Raw genomic sequence first — 23951 nt, forward strand, 5'->3', positions numbered from 1 at the left:
TACACGAAAGTCATCGAGTAAAACAGAAGTAATATCCGGCGTTCCCCAAGAAAGTCTTATAGGCCCTCTCTTGTTCCTAACCGATATTAACGACATAGGAGACAATCTGAATAACCGTCTTACATTGTTTGCTGCTGATGCTGTCATTTACCGTCTTGTAAAGTCATCAGATGATCAAAACGATTTGCTAAATGTTTTAGATAAGATATCTGTATGGTACGAAATGTGGCAATTGACTCTGAATAAAGAAAAGAGGAAGTTATTCACATGAGTACTAAAAGAAATCAGCTAAATTTCGATTACGCGTTAAGTCGTACAAATCTGAAGGCTGTAAATTCAGCTAAATACTAAGGGATTACAATTACAAATAACCTAAATTGGAACGATCGCACAAATAGTATTGAGAGTTGAGCAAACAAAAGACTGCGATTCATTGGGAGAACACTTAGAAGGTGCAATAGGTCTACTAAAGAGATTGCTTACACCACGCTTGTCCGCCCGATTCTGGAGTACTGCTGTGCGGTGTGGGATCCACAAACAGGTGGGACTGACGGATGACATCGAAAAAGTACAAAGAAGAGCAGCTCGCTTTGTATTATCGCGAAATAGGGGAGAGAGTATGACAGATATGATACGTGAATTGGAGTGGCAATCATTAAAACACAGGCGTTTTTCTTTGCGACGGGATTTTCTCACGAAATTTCGGTCACCAGGTTTCTCCTCCGATTGTGAGAACATTTTGTTGGCACCCACCTACATAGGGAGAAATGATCATCACGATAAAATAAGAGAAATCAGGGTTCGCACAGGAAAATTTAAGTGTTCGTTTTTCCGCATGCTGTTCGAGAGTGGAACGGTAGAGAGACAGCTTGAGGGAGGTTCATTGAACCCTCTGCCTGGCACTTTTTTGTGAATAGCAGAGTAATCACGTAGGTGTAGATAATTCTGCTTCAATGCTATGAAACCTGTCTTGTCCATGAATAAGAAACTTGCAGTCGAAGCTATCATTAATGTAATAGCTTAGGGTGTGTGAGTTCGACCGTCGCCCCGACCGCAGCGCAGTCAGATGCAAGAAATAATGAATCCGCGCGCTGCCCCACACCGAGAAACAGAGCATCGGCACGTACGTACGTGTCGGGCGAAGATTCGTGGGTAAACGTTTTTAAGTTCCGCGAGAGTAATCGAGGTATATTCACGCTCTGTCTGGCACGCCGTAGACGCTTGAACGCCACAGCAATCGGGCACGTGCTTGCAGTTTTCTACTCTACAGTGTCTCTCATGATGTGAGAGCAAGTAACACCGTATATGGTGAGCTGTCCGTCAGAGAAGGACTGTAAAGTCTACAGTTCCCTTACCCCTACTTGAAAAGAGTATCCCATGTTCCAGAACGAGATTTCAAAATTTCCCGTCTCTTTTAATCATATAACAAATGCATGACACCGCACTATAAAAGCGCTCTCTCTCTCTCTCTCTCTCTCTCTCTCACACACACACACACACACACAAACACACACACACAATTACACACAAACTATGACTGCTCGGAAAGTAAATATCAGAAATATTTTCTTTGCAACAGTTTTCTACATCTTCCAGCTTTCTTTACATAGTCGCCGCTCCGACTAAGACATTTGTCGCAGCATTATACCAGCTTTCCAGTAGGCTCTTCCATAGGAAACAACCGCCTGTGGTTTATGCCAAATCTCTACGCTGAATCTTACACTACTGGCATTTAAAATGGCTACACCAAGAAAAAGTGGAGATGATAAACGGGCATTCATTCGACAAATATATTATACTAGATGTGATTCCATTTTCACGCAATTTGGATGCGTACATCCTCAGAAATCAGTACCCAGAACAACAACCTCTTGCCATAATAACGGTGTTGACACGCCTGGGCATTGAGCCAAACAGAGCTTGGATGGCGTGTACAGGTACAGCTGCCCATGCAGCTTCAACACGATACCACAATTCATCAAGAGTAGTGACTGGCGTGTTGTGACGAGCCAGTTGCTCGGCCACCATTGACCAGACGTTTTCAATTGGTGAGAGATCTGGAGATTGTGCTGGCCAGGGCAGCAGTCGAACATCTTCTCTATCCAGCCCCGTACAGGACCTGTAACATGCGGTCGTGCATTATCCTGCTGAAATGTGGGGTTTCGCAGGGATCGAATGAAGGGTAGAGCCACGTGTCTTAACACATCTGAAACGTAACGTCCACTGTTCAAAGTGCCGTCCATACGAACAAGAGGTGACCGAGACGTGTAACCAATGGCACCCCATACCATCAAGCCTGCTGATACGCAAGTATGGCGATGACGAATACACGCTTCCAATGTGCGTTCATCGCGATGTCGCCAAACACGAATGCGACCATCATGATGCTGTACACAGAATCTAGATTGATCCGAAAAAATGACGTTTTGAAGTTCGTGCACCCAGGTTCGTCGTTGAGTACACCATCGCAGGCACTCCTGTCTGTGATGCAGCATAAAGGGTAACCGCAGCCATGGTCTCCGAGCTGATAGTCCATTCTGCTGCCATTGTCGTCGAACTGTTTGTGCAGTTGGTTGTTGTCTTGCAAACGTCCCCATCTGTTGACTCAGGGATCGAGACGTGGCTGCACGATCCGTTACAGCCATGCGAATAAGATGCCTGTCATCTCGACCGCTAGTGATACGAGGCTGTTGGGATGCAGCACGGCGTTCCGTATTACCCTCCTGAATCCACCGATTCCATATTCTGCTAACAGCCATTGGATCTCAGCCAACTCGAGCAGCAGTGTCGCGATACGATTAACCGCAATCGCGGTAGGCTACAATCTCACCTTTATCAAAATCGGAAACGTGATGGTACGCATTTCTCCTCCTTACACGAGGCATCACAACAACGTTTCACCAGGCAACGCCGGTCAACTGCTGTTTGTGTATGAGAAATCGGTTGGAAACTTTCCTCATGTCAGCACGTTGTAGGTGTCGCCACCGGCGCCAGCCTTGTGTGAATGCTTTGAAAAGCTAATCATTTGCATATCACAGCATCATCTTGTTGTCAGTTAAATTCCGCGTCTGTAGCACGTCGTCTTCGTGGTGTAGCAATTTTAATGGCCAGTAGGGTTGCTTGTAGTCTGTGCCAATGTGTTGTCTTGATAGACACCGGGTCATGTGAGCGGAGATGAAACTCGGAGGCGACCAAGACCGGGCTGTGTGGAGGGTGATGAAACATTTCCCAATGAAAACGCTACAGGAGCGTCCTCATTGCCTCTGCAGTGTGCTGCCGAGAATTGTCATGTAGACTGAGTGTATTAACTATTTCGTTGTGTGGGCTGCATGAAATGAGGCGAAATCTGTCACAGGCAGTATAATTGACGGCAGATATTTTTCTCTAGGAATCTTTATGTGCTTTCTGTGCACACACATCTGAGAAAGAGCAGCGTGAGGCGATCGATGGACAAACTAGAGACACTGTCCAACACATCTATGCAAAGCTTCATCGGATTTTCACTGTGGTATCCATTACGCGAACGATCGGGCCTTATTTCCCGTAGCAATGAGAGCAGGTGTAAAAAGACAGCGTGTTGTAAAGAGGTAAAGGAAACCATTTTATCCGCGACTAGTTTCTTTCTGACAGTTTAACTCAACATAGTGATTACATAAGAAATACAGGAATTGAAACTTTTCCGATGAGGAATTTCTTACTGAATGGAGACGAAGGTACGGTAATCATTCTCCAGTTGACGTTTCAAATAGGAACTGCTACCTTACAGAAAGAGTAAGATCACACGAAAAGAGACATCACAAAATGCTACAAATCGAAACACAATACATAGGAAAAGCAGCACACATAGGTACCTAAAGGAACGAAATATGACCAGTGATCAAGGTAATTATAGATAAACCAAACTAAAAAATAACAGTAATTGAATGTAAAAGATTCCGAGAATGATTTAATACACAGGATTCAGCGGAATCATTCAGAAACGTTAAGTAATATAAGAACTATAATCATGCGGTAAGCCTGAGGAAATTTCAGAAACTTGTTTTTCATTATAATGAAAATCAATAGCTGCTGGCAAAATGAGTTGGAAAGACTGCACGGACCTTCCGTTTGGGAAAGACACAGATTAATCGGTCTTCAATGTTATGCTTTATCTTCGGTAAACTCTCGAGGAGTTGGCGGAATTATTGTTTCCTGAGGCTTCGTTAATTACTTCCACCGTCTTTGTCTGAGTGAGCCGGCATTTAATTTTTAGAGGCTTAGCTGTCAATGGGCCTTTAACCGATACGGCAAGTAACAAACAAACGATCTAAGATCGCTTAGAATATCAACCCTACGATTATACATAGTACAAAGGTAAAATTACTGCAAAAGATTAACAAATAAGGATATTTTTAGATACATTTCTAGTTTTAACGAGAGACAGTCGACAACAGACTCTCAGTGAAGAAGAATACCTCACAGTCAAAAATATTCATGGGTTGGAGCCAAAAACGCCATTTCTGTACGAAATGTTGGTATCATTGCACTGTCGGTTTCCTGAACCACATTCAACTCTGTATTTCTGCAAAATTCACATAATAAGAAAATGAAATTAGATACTAACGTAAGTATGAAATTGAAGTTGGTGCTGTAAAAGCTTGCAAATGACAGCCCCGGAAAGTTACTTCTGTATAGGAAACATAGGCTCTATGGAGCCTAGTAAACTATCGGTTTGCTCTCGTTTTTCGGTGATGTTATAATGATGTGTTATGAGAGAACCGCGTACACTGTTTTCTCCCACGATTTCCCAGCCGTTAGTATTACATCTGTCATAATTAATCTAAGAAACACAACCAATATACTTATCTGCAATGGAAGGACGGTCGCTTAGCCCCATGATTCTACGATTTCCTTCGTTTATGTTAACATCTGCATCTCTGTGTGATGATCGACGTCTAGATTTCGCATACGTAGTATTAATCGACGCTTACACCAAAATTTATCTTCTCCACCCAGGTATCTAGTGATTAGATTACACTCCTGGAAATGGAAAAAAGAACACATTGACACCGGTGTGTCAGACCCACCATACTTGCTCCGGACACTGCGAGAGGGCTGTACAAGCAATGATCACACGCACGGCACAGCGGACACACCAGGAATCGCGGTGTTGGCCGTCGAATGGCGCTAGCTGCGCAGCATTTGTGCACCGCCGCCGTCAGTGTCAGCCAGTTTGCCGTGGCATACGGAGCTCCATCGCAGTCTTTAACACTGGTAGCATGCCGCGACAGCGTGAACGTGAACCGTATGTGCAGTTGACGGACTTTGAGCGAGGGCGTACAATGGGCATGCGGGAGGCCGGGTGGACGTACCGCCGAATTGCTCAACACGTGGGGCGTGAGGTCTCCACAGTACATCGACGTTGTCGCCAGTGGTCGGCGGAAGGTGCACGTGCCCGTCGACCTGGGACCGGACCGCAGCGACGCACGGATGCACGCCAAGACCGTAGGATCCTACGCAGTGCCGTAGGGGACCGCACCGCCACTTCCCAGCAAATTAGGGACACTGTTGCTCCTGGGGTATCGGCGAGGACCATTCGCAACCGTCTCCATGAAGCTGGGCTACGGTCCCGCACACCGTTAGGCCGTCTTCCGCTCACGCCCCAACATCGTGCAGCCCGCCTCCAGTGGTGTCGCGACAGGCGTGAATGGAGGGACGAATGGAGACGTGTCGTCTTCAGCGATGAGAGTCGCTTCTGCCTTGGTGCCAATGATGATCGTATGTGTGTTTGGCGCCGTGCAGGTGAGCGCCACAATCAGGACTGCATACGACCGAGGCACACAGGGCCAACACCTGGCATCATGGTGTGGGGAGCGATCTCCTACACTGGCCGTACACCACTGGTGATCGTCGAGGGGACACTGAATAGTGCACGGTACATCCAAACCGTCATCGAACCCATCGTTCTACCATTCCTAGACCGGCAAGGGAACTTGCTGTTCCAACAGGACAATGCGCGTCCGCATGTACCCCGTGCCACCCAACGTGCTCTAGAAGGTGTAAGTCAACTACCCTGGCCAGCAAGATCTCCGGATCTGTCCCCCATTGAGCATGTTTGGGACTGGATGAAGCGTCGTCTCATGCGGTCTGCACGCCCAGCACTAACGCTGGTCCAACTGAGGCGCCAGGTGGAAATGGCATGGCAAGCCGTTCCACAGGACTACATCCAGCATCTCTACGATCATCTCCATGGGAGAATAGCAGCCTGCATTGCTGCGAAAGGTGGATATACACTGTACTAGTGCCGACATTGTGCATGCTCTGTTGCCTATGTCTATGTGCCTGTGGTTCTGTCAGTGTGATCATGTGATGTATCTGACCCCAGGAATGTGTCAATAAAGTTTCCCCTTCCTGGGACAGTGAATTCATGGTGTTCTTATTTCAATTTCCAGGAGTGTATGTCATTGTTTTCGGCTATGCACCACCACAAAAGCAATTAGAGGGCAATTGTAAGGTGCAATGAGCATCACCGAAAAAAGGTCATTTGTAGTTGTTTGGCTATTTTGCTCAAACACGACGTAAACAGCAGTAATACGTCCAAACATCACTTATTAACGCTTCCCTGTCTAGTTTTGTGCGATGTCGGGTCATTAAAAACCTGCGGAAGAAACGTTTTACCCTAATGCGGAATTAATGTGAGAAAAATATAAAATTAGATGGAAAATTATTCTTCCTGTGATGTGAGCACATACACTATTCGCTATAGCTGACTGATGTGTGGTTAACGTAATGAATAGCGTCATGAGTTGCGTGAAGCATACTTTTCAGACTACAGCTCGGTTTAAATGATAAGGTGAAGGAGAGGGTAGCATGATTTTATGTATGTCCTGTATGTGTGGTTTCAAACATACACTGACGCTCCTGATTTCGATATGCGGGGAAAGAATACTTAGCATTCCTTATCGTATCCGGTATCTTAGTTGAGAATTCCTAATTAAGTACTGTTGCCTACAAAAACTAAGTTATTTTCGTGTATCCTGGATTTTCCTTTACCTACTCACTTTCTTTCATTGTCAATGGTAATCTCGCTTTTAACTAATTTGAGTTCTTGTATCACAACTAGTTTTGTTTCTAATCTACTACATGAGTTGTTGTCATTGTCCGCTAGGAGGAGAATTCCAAAGAAGCGACATTCGCTGATATGGAAAACACGAGGACGAAAGTAACTCACACATGGTGTTTCACTGCCAAGTAAGGTAGCTCGATGGAAATTCGACCGCTTAAAGAAAGCACTCTTAATGTATACAGGGTGGTCCATCGATAGTGACCGGGCCAAATATCTCACGAAATAAGCATCAAACGAAAAAACTACAAAGAACGAAACTCGTCTAGCTTGAAGGGGGAAACCAGACGGCGCTATGGTTGTCCCGCTAGATGGCGACCATAGGTCAAACGGATATCAACTGCTTTTTTTTATAGGAACCCCCATTTTTTATTACATAATCGTGTAGTACGTAAAAAAAAATGTTTTAGTTGGACCACTTTTTACGCTTTGTCATAGATGGCGCTGCAATAGTCACAAACGTATAAGCACGTGGTATCACGTAACATTCCGCCAGTGCGGACGGTATTTGCTTCGTGATACATTACCCGTGTTAAAATGGACCGTTTACCGAATGCGGAAAAGGTCGATTTCGTCTTGATGTATGGCTATTGTGACCAAAATGCCCTACGGGCGTGTGATATGCATGCTGCTCGGTATCCTGGACGACATCATCCAAGTGTCCGGACCGTTCGCCGGACAGCTAAGTTATTTAAGGAAACAGGAGGTGTTCAGCCACATGTGAAACGTCAACCACGACGTGCAACAAATGATGATGCTGTCGCGGCTAATCCGCACATCAGTAGCAGACAAATTGCCCGATAATCTGGAATCTCAAAAATGTCGGTGTTGAGAATGCTACATCAACATCGATTGCTCCCGTACCATATTTCTATGCATTAGGAATTGCATGGCGACGGCTTTGAACGTTGTGTACTGTTCTGCCACTGGGCACAAGACAAATTACGGGACGATGACAGATTTTTTGCACGCGTTCTACTTAGCGACGAAGCGTCATTCGCCAACAGCGGTAACGTAAACCGGCATAATATGCACTACTGGGCAACGAAAAATCCACGATGGCAGCGACAAGTGGAACATCAGCGACCTTGTCAGGTTAATGTATGGTGCAGCATTATGGGAGGAAGGATAATTGGCCCCCATTTTATCGATGACAGTGTAAATGGTGCAATGTATGCTGATTTCCTACGTAATGTTCTACCGATGTTACTACAAGGTGTTTCACTGCATGGCAGAATGGCGATGTACTTCCAACATGATGGATGTCCGGCACATAACTCACGGGCGGTTGAAGCGGTATTGAATAGCATATTTCATGACAGGTGGAATGGTCGTCGAAGCACCATACCATGGCCCACACGTTCACCGGATCTCACGTCCTCGGATTTCTTTCTGTGGGGAAAGTTGAAGGATTTTTGCTATCGTGATCCATCGACGTCTGAGAACATGCGTCAGCGCATTGTCAATGCATGTGCGAGCATTACGGAAGGAGAACTAGTCGCTGTTGAGAGGAATGTCGTTACACGTATTGCCAAATGCATTGAAGTTGACGGACATCATTTTGAGCATTTATTGCATTAATGTGGCATTTACAGGTAATCACGCTGCAACAGCATGCATTCTCAGAAATAGTAAGTTCACATAGGTACATGTATCACATTGGAACAACCGACATAATGTTCAAACGTACCTAAGTATTGTATTTTAATTTATAAAACGTACCCTTTTACTAACAGTTCGTCTAAAATTATGAGCCATATTTTTTGTGACTATTACAGCGCTATCTATCACAAAGCGAAAAAAGTGGTCTGACTAAATCTTTCATATTTCTTTACGTACTACATGAATGTGTAATAAAAAAATGGAGGTTCCTATTTTTAAAAAAAGGCAGTTGATATCCGTTTGACCTATGGCAGCACCATCTGCTGGGCCAACCATAGCGCCATCCGGTTTTCCCCTTCAAGCAAGACAAGTTTCGTTCTTTGTATTTTTTCGTTTGACGCTTATTTCGTGAGATATTTGGCCTGGCCACGATCAATGGACCACCATGTAGTACAGAAGTTAACAGTAAACAATACGCAATGAGACGAACAGAAATGACACTTTTGCTCAAAGAATATAATCACTCGGAAGTCATGGCGATTCATGATTATTGGCTGCACTTTACGAAAGGCTAAAACAGTTCTTAATAAGGCAATACGTACTCATATGCTGCCCACAACGGTGGTAAGGAGTTCTTATGGGTGGAGTGTTCCATTCCTCTACCTGCACCGTTGCCAACTATTGTATAGTCACTGTACTAGTGGATGTGTTGCAGTAAGCCTCCCCAGATCACCCCTCACGTGCTGAATGAGATTTAAGCTGGGAGGGCGGGCAGGCCAATCAAATCGATGAATAACTTCTCACTCGAAGGGGTCCTCTACCTGAGCTGCTGGAAGCGGTCGTGCATTGACTTTCCTAAGGACGAAGTCAGGGCTGAATGCGCACCTGTAAGACGTACGTGGAAATGGAGTGCAGTGTCACAATAGCGTCGAGCGGTGAATGTACCGCCTTCAAAGATTAGGAGGCCAAAATGGCCATGAAACATTTTGCCTCCCCACGCCATAGCACCTGGACGTCAATAACGGTCATGTTAGACGACCTTACTGGGTGTACTGCGTGTCCGCAACAATTGGCACATGACGGTGCATCCGGCACTCTCGAACATGATTGTGTTGTGGTGTGGGGAGGCATAATGTTGCACTCACGTACTGACCTCCAAATGTCTGAAAATGGTGCACTCACCAATCAACGTCACTGTGACTCTATGCTCCTTTTTGTTTCAGAGGTGCAGTCTGCTCTAACTTCAGTTTTATGAATGACATTGCGCGACCGCATAGAACAGGGAACGTGTAGGAGCTCCTGGAACGAAATGCTATTTCCCGAATGGACCGACCTGTCCGTCTCCACAAATTAAATCTGATCGAGTACACTTTTGGGAAACGTACTGCAGCGTGGTGAGGAAAGGAGCGCCCTACCCATAAAAACTTCTTAATAACTTCTTGGTAGGCATGGGAGTAATTTGCACAACAGGCATTGTCAGCTGTGGTGATCACACAGTCTATTGAGAACCGTGTCCTAAGTACAGTAATGTCCAGCGGACTTCTGAATCGCAATCTCTTCAATATGTTTATTGTGTTCGAATAAAAGTGTCACTTCCATTCGGCTCATTGCGTATTTCTCTCAGCTATCTTTTGTACCATACTCTAACCGCTGTTTCTACGCGTGGTCAAAGTTTCATCGAGCTGCATTACTTGGCAGTGACACTTTCGTTTTCGTCCTTAAGTTTTGTACATATAACGAAATATTGATTAAGCTGGCCATAAAAAGTAAAGTTTATTTCAGCCAATGCTGAGATTAATTCCTAAATTTCCACAACGATTTCATCTACACTACTGGCCATTAAAATTGCTACGCTACGAAGATGGCGTGCTACAGACGTTAAATTTACCCAACAGGAAGATGATGCTGCGATATGCAAATGATTAGATTTTCAGAGCATTCACACAAGGTTGGCGCCGGTGGTGACATCTACAACGTGCTGACATGAAGAAATGGTTCAAATGGCTCTGAGCACTATGCGACGTAACTTCTGAGGTCATCAGTCGCCTAGAACTTAGAATTAATTAAACCTAACTAACCTAAGGACATCACACACAACCATGCCCGAGGCTGGATTCGAACGTGCGACCGTAGTGGTCACGCTGTTCCAGACTGAAGCGCCTTTAACCGCACGGCCACACCGGCCGGCTGACATGAGGAAAGTTTCAATCCGATTTCTCATACACAAACAGCAGTTGACCGGCGTTGCGTGGTGAAACGTTGTTGTGATGCCGCGTGTAAAGGGGACAAATGCGTATCATCACGTTTCCGACTTTGATAAAGGTCGGATTGTAGCCTATCGCGATTGCGGTTTATCGTATCACGACATTGCTGCTCGCGTTGGTCGAGATCTAATGACTGTTAGCAGAATATGGAATCGGTGGGTTCAGGAGGGTAATACGGAACCCCGTCCTGGATCCCAACGGCCTCGTATCATTAGCAGTCGAGATGAGAGGCATCTTATCCGAATGGCTGTAACGGATCGTGCAGCCACGTCTCGATCCCTGAATCAACATATGGGGACGTTTGCAAGACAACAACCATCTGCACGAACAGTTAAACGATGTTTGCAGCAGCATGGACTATCAGCTCGGAGACCGTGGCTGCGGCTACTCTTGACGCCGCATCACAGACAGGAGCGCCTGCGATGGTGTACTCAACGACGAACCAGGGTGCATGAATGGCAAAACGTCATTTTTTCGGATGAATCCAGTTTCTGTTTACACCATCATGATAGTCGCATCCGTGTTTGGCGTCATCGCGGTGAACGCAGACTGGAAGCGTGTATTCGTAATCGCCATACAGGCGTATGAGCCGGCGTGATGCTACGGGGTGCCATTGGTTACTCGTCTCGGTCACCTCTTGTTCGCATTGACGGCACTTTGGACAGTGGACGTTACATTTCAGATGTGTTACGACCCGTGGCTCTACCCTAGATTTCAGCAGGATAATGCACGAGGTCCTGTAGGGCCTTTCAGGATACAGAAAATGTTCGACTTCTTCCCTGGCCAGCACATTCTCCAGATCTCTCACCAATTGAAAACGTCTGGTCAATGGTGGCCGAGCAACTGGCTCGTCACAATATGCCAGTCACTACTGTTGATGAACTGTGGTATCGTGTTGAAGCTCCATGGGCAGCTGCAGCTGTACACGCTATCCAATTTCTGTTTCACTCATTGCCCAGGCGTATCAAGGCCGTTATTACGGCCAGAGGTGGTTGCTCTGTGTACTGATTTCTCAGGATCTATGCTTGCAAAAATATCACATGTCAGTTCTAGTATAATATATTTGTCCAATGACTACCCGTTTACCATCTGCATTTCTTCTTGGTGTACCAAATTTTAATGGCCAGTAGTTTATATACTGTCGATCTTGTCGGACGACCTGACGTGTTCATCATAATGTGCTAAGAGTAATGTTTCCTTGAGGCTCCTGCAGCAGGACATTTGTCCTAGCGTATTATGACACACCCATCGGCCGAGAAGCGTTTCTGGTCTACTGATTGTTACTCAGTCGGAACCCGTTATGTTAATAAAGAATTTATCTGAGCATTTGACTCAAGTAATGTTTCTAGGTACACAATGGTCATTCGTGAAGAACTCTACCTCGATCATGATCACCGATCTTCAACAGGGCGGGCCGCTGTGGCCGAGCGGTTCAAGGCACTTCAGTCCGGAACCGCGCTGCTGCTACGGTCGCAGGTTCGAATCCTGCCTCTGGCATGGATGTGTGTGATGTCCTTAGGTTAAGTAAGGTTTAAGTAGGTCTAAGTCTAGGGGACTGAAGACCTCAGAAGTTAAGTCCCACAGTGCTTAGAGCTAGTTGAACCACTTTTTTTTCTTGAAGACGGGCACCGCTGTGACAGCAGCTTACCTAGCTGCAGGGGCGGGATGCTGTTTCAGCACAGGTTGCTCGGATACAGACCCTTGCCAGCAAAAATTATTCCCTTTCAGGAAAAATGCTTTGCAATCACTAAACCAAAAGTGGCAAACCACTTCTAATATCCCTTTTCATTTTATATGGAAATAACACTCAACGTAGAAAATAGAAATCCTTGGGTAACAAAAGAGATATTGAATTTAATTGATGAAAGGACAAAATACAAAAGTGCAGTAAATGAAGCAGGCAAAGAGGAATGCAAACGTCTCAAAAATGAGATCGACAGGAAGTGCAAAATGGCTAAGCAGGGATGGCTGGAGGACAAATGTAAGGATGTAGAGGCGTATATCATTAGGGGTAATATAGATACTGGCTAAAGGGAAATTAAAGAGATGTTTGGAGAAAAGAGAACTACTTACATGAATATCAAGAACTCAGATGTAAACCCAGTTCTAAGCGAAGAAGGGAAAGCAGAAAGATGGAAGGAGTATATAGAGGGTCTATACAAGGGCGATGTACTTGAGCAAAATATTGTGGAAATGAAAGAGGATGTGGATGACAATCAAATGGGAAATATGAAACTGCGTGAAGAGTTTGACAGAGCACTGAAATGTCTAAGCCGAAACAAGGCCCCGGGAGTGGACGACATTCCATTAGAACTACTAATAGCCTTGGGAGAGCCAGCCATGTCAAAACTGTACCATCTGGTGAGCAAGATGTATGAGACAGGCGAAATACCCTCAAACTTCAAGAAAAATATAGTAATTCCAATCCCAAAGAAAGCAGGTGTTGACAGATGTGAAAATTACCAAACTATCAGTTTAATAAGCCACAACTGCAAAATACTAACACGAATTCATTACAGACGAATGGATAATCTGGTAGATGCCAACCTCAAGCAAGAATAGGTAGGATTCCGTAGAAATGTTGGAACATGGGAGGCAATACTGACCGTACGACTTATCTTAGAAAATAGATTAAGGAATGGCAAACCTACGTTTCTAGCATTTGTAGACTTAGAGAAAGCTTTTGACAATGTTGACTGGAATACTCTCTTTCAATTTCTGAAGGAGGCAGGGGTAAAATACAAGGAGCGAAAGGCTATTTGCAATTTGCACAGTAACCAGATGGCAGTTACAAGAGTCGAGGGGCATGATAGGGAAGCAGTGGTTGGGAAGGCAGTGAGGCAGGGTTGTAACCTATCCCCTATGTTATTCAGTCTGTATGTTGAGCAAGCAGTAAAGGAAACAAAAGAAAAATTCGGTGTAGGTATTAACATCCATGGAGATCTTTGAGGTGCGCCGATGACATTGTATTTCTGTCAGACACAGCGAAGGGCCTGAAAGAGCAGCCGAACAGAATGGACAGTGTCTTGAAGGGAGGATATAAGATGAACATCCACAAAAGCAAAACGAGGATATTGGAATGTAGTTGAATTAAATCGGGTGATGCTGAGGGAATTAGATTAGGAAATGAGACACTTCAAGTAGTAAAGGAGTTTTGCTATTTGGGGAGCAAAATAACTGATGATGGTCGAAGTAGAGAGGATATAAAATGTAGACTGCTGGGAAGGAAAGCGTTTCTGAAGAAGAGAAATTTGTTAACATCGAGTATAGATTTAAGTGTCAGGAAGTCATTTTTGAAAGTATTTGTGTGGAATGTAGCCATGTATGGAAGTGAAACGTGGACGATAAATAGTTCAGAAATGAAGAGAATGTAAGCTTCGGAAATGTGGTGCTACAGAAGAATGCTGTAAATCCCATAACTAATGAGGAGTTATTGAACAGAATTGTGGAGAAGAGAAATTTGTGGCACAACTTGACCAGAAGAAGGGATCGATTGGTTCAAATGGCTCAAATGGCTCTGAGCACTATGGGACTCAACTGCTGAGGTCATTAGTCCCGTAGAACTTAGAACTAGTTAAACCTAACTAACCTAAGGACATCACAAACATCCATGCCCGAGGCAGGATTCGAACCTGCGACCGTAGCGGTCTTGCGGTTCCTGACTGCAGCGCCTTTAACCGCACGGCCACTTCGGCCGGCGGGATCGGTAGGTCGGACTTAATTGAGGTGTCAAGGGATCACCAATTCAGTATTGGAGGGCAGCGTGGAGGGTAAAAATCGTAGAGGGAGACCCAGAGATGAATACACCAAACAGATTCAGAAGGATTTAGGTTGCCGTAGGTATTGGGAGATGAAGAAGCTTGCACAGGATAGTGTAGCAAGGAGAGCGGCATCAAACCAGTCTCTGGAGTAAATATCGCAACAACAACAACATAGAAAATAATGGTGGGGTAGAAGGAGATAACAATATTTCATAAAAGTGTACTGCACAGCAGCGACTGTATGTAGTGTCTTCTCAATATCATCATATCTGAACTGCGTTTATAGTGCAGGTCTCCTTTTGACTTTCACTTTTTCTGAGTGCATAGGAACAGGCCAGAACGCTGGATCTAGGGCAGACAAAGCAGCGTCCCAGGTAACAGAAGAAAAGCTTTCTCTGGCATCCACACAGGCAGGCTGTCTCAGGTATTGTCTCCGTGGAAGTCGGCTCGACAGGCAATCCCGAGGGGTCGTAGCTACTGTGCGCTTATGAGCCGCCCAGGACAGGGGATGACCGTTATCAGCTGGAGGCCGGTGCTTTCCCCGATCTTAAGAGTACCTTCAGCCGATGAAAATCTTACGCTTTCTTAAAGAAACATGGATTGCAGGAAAGTAACAGCCTAGTTTTACTTTCATAGGACCTCTGATGTGGGGGTAGCTGTAGGCTCGAAAACGCTTGATGGATGCAAATGATGGTGATGTAACGAAAACCGAGCTGAAGAAGTAGCCTTTTGGGAAAAGAAGGGAGAATCAGAAAGTCAATGGCGTTTAAACACGACGTGTTTTCCTCTTGGGATTTTTGTGCAAGAAGGAGGCACGCCATTGGCCGGTTGAGTGTTCTTGCTGAGTGTGAGGGTTGCATGACCCATTTCGTGGGGAGGAAAGAACGGGCAGAGATAGAGGAATGTCAGCAACATGATGGTCATTAGCAGCGCCGCCATCATAAGAAATCTCTTGATCTGCATTAGCTCAGTTCACTGTGGTTATCTGTCGCAAGTCCAGAATTGCTTTGGTAGAGGCCGCGTTCCTCAACCAAACTGTCAGACCAGTAGTCATTGATTTCCTTGAGATCATAGTTCATGTGCAATTCTTAGAACGTCACTTGCGCCTAAAGGACGCAGCAACTTATTACGAGGTAACATTCGCTGCCATAAGGCACGCATCCGTCTAGTACGGTGGCTGCAGGACGGCTATGCTCCATTTAGCTCTGCTCACAGCACAGCTGACGCTGCCGGCCGTGAGAACTGCATAGCGTAACATTCAGTCGATACGAAGATTCATACCGTTATGAATCTAATTAATCAATATTATTATTATCCGATTTTGTTCCAATTTGTTACATAGCCTTTTGTTATCAATTGAATGATGCTGTCAAAATTTCAGATTTTTGTTTATTATAGTTCCGTAGACGAAGAGAGTTAGCCGGCCGGTGTGCCCGTGCGGTGCTAGGCGCTTCAGTCAGGAACCGCGTGACCGATACTGTCGCAGGTTCGAATCCTGCCTCGGGCATGGATGTGTGTGATGTCCTTAGGGCAGTTAGGTTTAAGTAGTTCTAAGTTCTAGGGGACTGATGACCACAGATGTTGAGTCAAAATGGTTCAAATGGCTCTGAGCACTATGGGACTTAACATCTGCAGTCACCAGTCCCCTAGAACTTAGAACTACTTAAAGCTAACTAACCTAAGGACAACACACACATCCATGCCCGAGGCAGGATTCGAACCTGCAACCGTAGCGGTCGCGCAGTTCTAGACTGAAGCGCCTGGAACCACTCGGCCACAGTGGCCGGCGATGTTGAGTCCCATAGAGCTCAGAGCCATTTGAACCATTTTGAAGAGAGTTACCTAAAAGTCCTAAAAACTAGGCTTGTTTTTAAAACCAAGTTAGGAACAATAACACATTGACTTTCATTATCATTTGAAGGCATTACAAAGTTGTCAGTGCACAAAAAACAATCCATTAGAATTTTCTTTTTAAAACTTTAGACACTTTTCATCGCATAACACAAAAATTGGTAAAAATTTGATGTGTCATCGCGTGAGAATGATTGAGAGAGTCTATGTGGGACATACGTTAAAATTTAATATTTCATTTTACGTAAAACCTTGTACAAACGAAACGTGAAACGTGAGAAAGTTACATTGCAACCACGATTCAGGTGACGCATGTCTGTGTCAGCATGCTTTTGTGTAGAATATTTCGCACCTTACTTATTTTGGTTAAACATTATACAAGAAACTGAAGTTTTGCTGGCATTAATTACTATCAAATTACTGATTGGATAAAGCCAGATTTGCCAAGAGAATGATCAGGAAGGAGCGTTCTGATTGCTCATTTAGATCAACAGCCAATCAGAATTAAGCTGTTCCCACACGAATAGGGGAGTGCGCAGAGAGGAGAGTACCTCGAGGGAGTCGCTTGATAGCCGACCTACAGATAACTCGATGTTAGATTGCTCCTTATAAATACGGTGAAAGATGAGGAAATGGTGAGCTAATTTCCGGTCGTAAATATCGTGACTGAAGCGACTGGTGTTAAGAAAATCTTAAGGGAAGTTTGGTGTTTCTAAGTTAAACAGTTTGATAGATATTAGCATGTGAACTTTCTGGTTGTAGTAACAACTGCGGTGGCGTGTTTCGTGCTCTGTACTGAATATTTGGGCGAGAACTTGTTACAAAGAAGGCCACTGAAACAACGGAGTGTTTAGCTCGCGAATAAATGTGGTTCTGTGACTGGTAGAACGTGAAAATTAGTCGCATAGGACTTGCTAAAATTTACTTTTCGAGTGGATATTTGTTGTACAGACAGTTAACTTTAAATGATAATGTTTCATCATGTTAAATACGGACTTAATAGCCATTTCATGTGTTTCAATATAAATAAAAAACAGAGTTAATCTAATTTTAAACGCTTTTCTGCAAGTAGACTGAAGATCGCGAACGCCCGATTTTTTAAACATAAACTTATCAGAATCGACAGAAAACCAACACTGACAACGATAATTCACACATACATGTCGACGTCGCCAGCTGAAGACGAAGAGATATAGATACCATGTGTAGATACTGAATGGGCAAAACAGTATGTAAAGGGAGACGAAAATCTAATAGTTATGGGGGACTGGATGAAGTTGTAGGGGGAGGAGCGGAACACATGACTATGGTGAGAACATGGGGTTGGGACAAGAACTGATAGAGGAGAAAGACGAACTGAGTTCTGTAGTAGCTATCAGCTAGTAATAGCGAATGCTCAGTTCAAGGATCACAACAGGATAGGAGAAGGCTGAGTGATATTGGAAGATTTCAGTCAGATTACATCAAGGTCAGACAGAGATTCCGAAATCAGATACTGGATTTGAAGGCTTATCCAGAAGCAGATTTAGGCTCAGATCACAATGTAGTAGTGATGAAGAGTATGCTGGAGTTTTAGAGATTCGGCAAGAACAATCAGTATTCAAAGAAGTGGGATACAGAAGAACTAAGAAAGGACGAGAGATGCACGAAGTTCTCTAAGGCTAAAATACAACAATAGACAGCAGTAGACAGGATAGGGTATCTCTAAAAAGGGTAATCAAAGAAGTCTTAAACAATAACTTAGTTACAAAGAAGGTAACTGCGAAGAAACTGGGTGACAAAAAAATTCTTCAGTTGATCGACGAAAGAAGGAAGCGCCAAAGTGTTCAGAGAAATTCAGCAGTAGAGAAATCCAAGTCACTTTGAAATGGATTAAATAGGTAGTACAGGCATGGCTAAGACGAAATGGCTGCGTGAAAAACGTAAAGAAAATGAAAAATGAATGGGTGTCACAAGGACTGTCTCAGCATACAGGAAAGTCGAAACAACCTTTAGTGAAATAAAAAGGTATGGTCATAAATTAAGACCCCAACGGGAATTTCATTGTTAGCTGGTGGTGGTTTCATTAACGCTGCTTTATACTGCCTGGCACGTATCGGCTACTACAGAGTTAAGGGACATCGGCAAGAATCCTATCGAGGTAGATAGACTAAGTGATAGCGTTAACGACACCAAAGACGACCGACCCCACCCCGTCGTAAACAGTTTCTCATTCATTTTAAAGCACAGCTGAAAAACAGCAGGTACTTTTATTATTATTATTCTTTTTTTATTTTATATATTGCTGCCAGTGTCTTTTTAGTGACTGTTTTATTTTCGAAACATAAAGAACAAAGGCCTCCAATCACAATCGTGATTTTACATTAATGTACGATGCATTTCGAGCCCTTGAGCTTATGTTCGGGGCCCATCTTTAGGTGCTCCGTGCATATCCACTTTTGAAATTCTTTAACTTGTTTCTTATTTACAAAATGTGCTCCCGAATGAAAAATGCATTTTCTTTTGAGTCATCAGTCTTTTGGCAGGTCTGATACCGCCCCCACAAATTCCTCTATTGTTCCAACCTCTTTTCTTCCTGAGTAGCACTTGCAACCTACAATTATTTTCTGCGTGTATTCCTATCACTGTCTTCTTCTACAGTTTTGGCCCTCCACAGCGCCCTCTAGTAACATGCAAGTCACTCCCTGATGTCATAAAAGATGTCCTATTATTCTGTCCCATCTCATTATCAGTGTTTTCCACATATTCCTTTCCTCTCCGACACTGCACAGAACCTACTCATTACCTTATCAGTATATCTAACTTTCAAGCCGGCGGGAGTGGCCGAGCGGTTCTAGGAGCTACAGTCTGGAACCGCGCGACCGCTACGGTCGCAGGTTCGAATCCTGCCTCGGGCATGGATGTGTTTGATGTCCTTAGGTTAGTCAGGTTTAAGTAGTTCTAAGTTCTAGGGGACTGATGACCTCAGAAGTTAAGTCCCATAATGCTCTGAGCCATTTTAACCATTTTTTTCTAACTTTCAAAATTACTATGTAGCAGCACACCTCAAATGCTCCAGTGCGATGCTGTGTTCGAGACGTCAATTCTCACTAATATCTTCCTCGAATTATGGCTTATGTTTAGTACTAATGCCCTTTTTGCCAGTGCTAGTCTGCTTGTGATGACCGCCTAGCTCCAACCGTCATTGGTTATTTTGCTGCTTATGTAGCAGATTTGCATAACTTCATCTACTTCGTGACCATCAATCCTGATGTCAAGTTTCTCACTCTTACCATTTCTGCTACTTCTCATTAATTTCGACTGCCTTGGATTTACTCTCAATTCATATTCTGTCCTCATTACACCGTTCATTCTCTTCAACAGATCCTGTATTTCGTCTTCAGTTTCACTTAGGATAGCAATATCATCAGCGAATTGTATCACAGATATTTTTTCACCTCGAATTGTAATCCCACTCCTGAACTTTCCTTTAATTCCATCATTGCTTCTTCGACATACCGACTGAACAGTAAAGGTCAAAGACTACATCCCACTCTTACACCGTTTTTAAACCGAGACCTTCATTCTTGGTCGTCCACTGTTATTATTCCCTCTGCCGCTTGTACATATTGTATATTACCCGTCTTTCCCTATAGCTTACCCCTATTTCTCCCCGGAATTCGATCATGTTGTACCATTTTACATTACCAAACGCTTTTTCCAGGTCAAAAAAATCTATGAAAGTGTTTTGATTTTCTTCAATCTTGCTTCCTTTACCTTTCTTAAAGCCAATTTGATTGACATCTAATACACACACAGATTTCTTTTCCATTCTTCTGCTACTATGACATGAAGAGGTTGGCACAGAAGAGAAATTCGTGGCAGGCCGCATCAAACCAGTCAGAAGACTGTTGAATCGACAAATAAGCGTCAGTCACAGAAATTTAACTTAATGAACGGCTCTATTAGACAAATATTAGAGAGGAAACGGAATGTTCTGAAATTTTAAAAAACACTGTCATTCCCAGTTGTAACGCATGGAAGCGAAAGGAAGATAACAACAAAGAAAAGGTTTCACTGTGGATCCATAGTGCACAAATGTAATTTCATAGCCATGTGGTAGAAAACACAAAATTGAATCCGATATACAGCAGTATAATCAGAACCCTCAGTAGCATTACTAAATGAAAAAATTGGACCACATCAGCATGATGGAAGATGTCAGAATTCCAACAACACTTTCGAAATATATACACTCCTGGAAATGGAAAAAAGAACACATTGACACCGGTGTGTCAGACCCACCATACTTGCTCCGGACACTGCGAGAGGGCTGTACAAGCAATGATCACACGCACGGCACAGCGGACACACCAGGAACCGCGGTGTTGGCCGTCGAATGGCGCTAGCTGCGCAGCATTTGTGCACCGCCGCCGTCAGTGTCAGCCAGTTTGCCGTGGCATACGGAGCTCCATCGCAGTCTTTAACACTGGTAGCATGCCGCGACAGCGTGGACGTGAACCGTATGTGCAGTTGACGGACTTTGAGCGTGGGCGTATAGTGGGCATGCGGGAGGCCGGGTGGACGTACCGCCGAATTGCTCAACACGTGGGGCGTGAGGTCTCCACGGTACATCGATGTTGTCGCCAGTGGTCGGCGGAAGGTGCACGTGCCCGTCGACCTGGGACCGGACCGCAGCGACGCACGGATGCACGCCAAGACCGTAGGATCCTACGCAGTGCCGTAGGGGACCGCACCGCCACTTCCCAGCAAATTAGGGACACTGTTGCTCCTGGGGTATCGGCGAGGACCATTCGCAACCGTCTCCATGAAGCTGGGCTACGGTCCCGCACACCGTTAGGCCGTCTTCCGCTCACGCCCCAACATCGTGCAGCCCGCCTCCAGTGGTGTCGCGACAGGCGTGAATGGAGGGACGAATGGAGACGTGTCGTCTTCAGCGATGAGAGTCGCTTCTGCCTTGGTGCCAATGATGGTCGTATGCGTGTTTGGCGCCGTGCAGGTGAGCGCCACAATCAGGACTGCATACGACCGAGGCACACAGGGCCAACACCCGGCATCATGGTGTGGGGAGCGATCTCCTACACTGGCCGTACACCACTGGTGATCGTCGAGGGGACACTGAATAGTGCACGGTACATCCAAAGCGTCATCGAACCCATCGTTCTACCATTCCTAGACCGGCAAGGGAACTTGCTGTTCCAACAGGACAATGCACGTCCGCATGTATCCCGTGCCACCCAACGTGCTCTAGAAGGTGTAAGTCAACTACCCTGGCCAGCAAGATCTCCGGATCTGTCCCCCATTGAGCATGTTTGGGACTGGATGAAGCGTCGTCTCACGCGGTCTGCACGTCCAACACGAACGCTGGTCCAACTGAGGCGCCAGGTGGAAATGGCATGGCAAGCCGTTCCACAGGACTACATCCAGCATCTCTACGATCGTCTCCATGGGAGAATAGCAGCCTGCATTGCTGCGAAAGGTGGATATACACTGTACTAGTGCCGACATTGTGTATGCTCTGTTGCCTGTGTCTATGTGCCTGTGGTTCTGTCAGTGTGATCATGTGATGTATCTGACCCCAGGAATGTGTCAATAAAGTTTCCCCTTCCTGGGACAATGAATTCACGGTGTTCTTATTTCAATTTCCAGGAGTGTAGAATCAACAGGACGAAGACACTTTCGCAGACCAAACATGGAGTGTAGCATTAGGTGTTAGATCAAAGCGTGATTTGTGTAGATGGTCTTAAGTTTCTCAGCTGACTATATTCTTAGAGATGGATATAGGCTCAGATTGCATAAGTATGGGGGAGGTAATCTCTAGAGTACTTTTCGTAGGGAACAGCTCGGGATTCGATTTAAGCAATATTGGCTGCTAGGATGCAAATTTTAAACAATACTCTCCCTGTCAAGGGAATTACGCATTTTCAATTTAAGGTGCTGGTTTAGATGATTTGCTAGCGTTCTTGAGGATGTGGTGTATCATGTGAGCTGCACCTGAAAAAACAGAAATAAATGTTTTAAGCTGGAACATTTAGGGCTGTTTCGCTAGCAACGGAAACCTAATCGGTATTCCACTTTCTCCTCAGAACCAAACACTTCTGTTAACAAATTGAATCAGTTAGGCAATATCTTTGTCACTGTCGGTCAGATACTGCTCATTTCGGTTATGAAGTAAAATTGCAGTGAAAAAATGTCTAGCACAAGGTGGCTCATAGCAAGGGAAATCATTGACATAGATACCCAGAAAAATTAAATTTATAAACATCCTTTAAAAGCAGGCAGTTATTCACAAAGCATCAGTTTGAATTAAACAATAAAAATACTGAATTTACTGTGCATTATGTCTACATCTCCTCTTAAGCACTACTGCCTGTATGTGTATCGTCTGCGTAACTTCCAGGCAGTATCTACACCGTGGCGTAGCCCTAATACGCGGGTGCTTTACTAAGGAGGCCTCTGTCACTGTTAGATTTGTTGTGGGAGAGGGAATTAAACGACAAAAAGTAAATATGAGTAGACACGGTTTTTTGTCACGAACCATACGGCTATAACGAAATGCCTTTGTATAGTGTGTAATCTGGAATCTGAAGACAGTCCCATTTAACGCTCTCTAGTTTATTTATTCGTTGAGCCACACTAAGTTGCGCTTCTGGATTTATCTAGTACTTTTTCTTCTTCACTTCGCATTAGCTCTTAATTCATTCACTGTGTTTCTTTGCATGTACGCCAAATCCATTCGAAAATATGCCTAGCAATCTCCTCAACAGATTTTTTTGTTTTTTAGTTAGTGTTCTAAATATAATCGGAAACACTGGTTTTACAAGTTTCTCAGTGAACCTTTTGTTGTCTTTTCTATATTAGTGATAGTATTCGCCCTCTGATGATGATATCTGTCATGATCTGGGTCAAGTCTGATTTGTTTGGGATTTGGCTCCAATCATCATCGTTCCAGATGCATAAAAAACTTCCGTTCAAGCAACTGTGTTATAATGTCATAACTTTACGTTTTATGATATAGATTTCTTGCTGTATGTGTTCCAGATGGGTTCTTATGCTCTTTCTACTTTCAAAAGTGTTCGTAAGCTTCACGACTGAATCGAGCTAGCTCATTAATTTCTTCTGGATACTTGCATTGGGCTACTTAGAAGACATTGTGGAATTTGTTGATTAAAAGTTGTCTCTGGAAAACTATTTTGGTGCCCTCCATACAGCGCATCTTCTCATATAAAATGTCGAGCTCAGATTTAGCCACTACTTAATGGAGTTTCCCCACAGATTGGATTACTGCCGCCGTGTTAACAGAAAAGATATAAAAATTATCCGCAGATACAGCACAGTGAAGACAGTAGCCTTATGCCAATTTTTATACCT

This window comes from Schistocerca serialis, chromosome 6 (genome assembly GCF_023864345.2).
Source record: "Schistocerca serialis cubense isolate TAMUIC-IGC-003099 chromosome 6, iqSchSeri2.2, whole genome shotgun sequence".
NCBI classification, from domain to species: Eukaryota; Metazoa; Arthropoda; class Insecta; order Orthoptera; family Acrididae; genus Schistocerca; species Schistocerca serialis.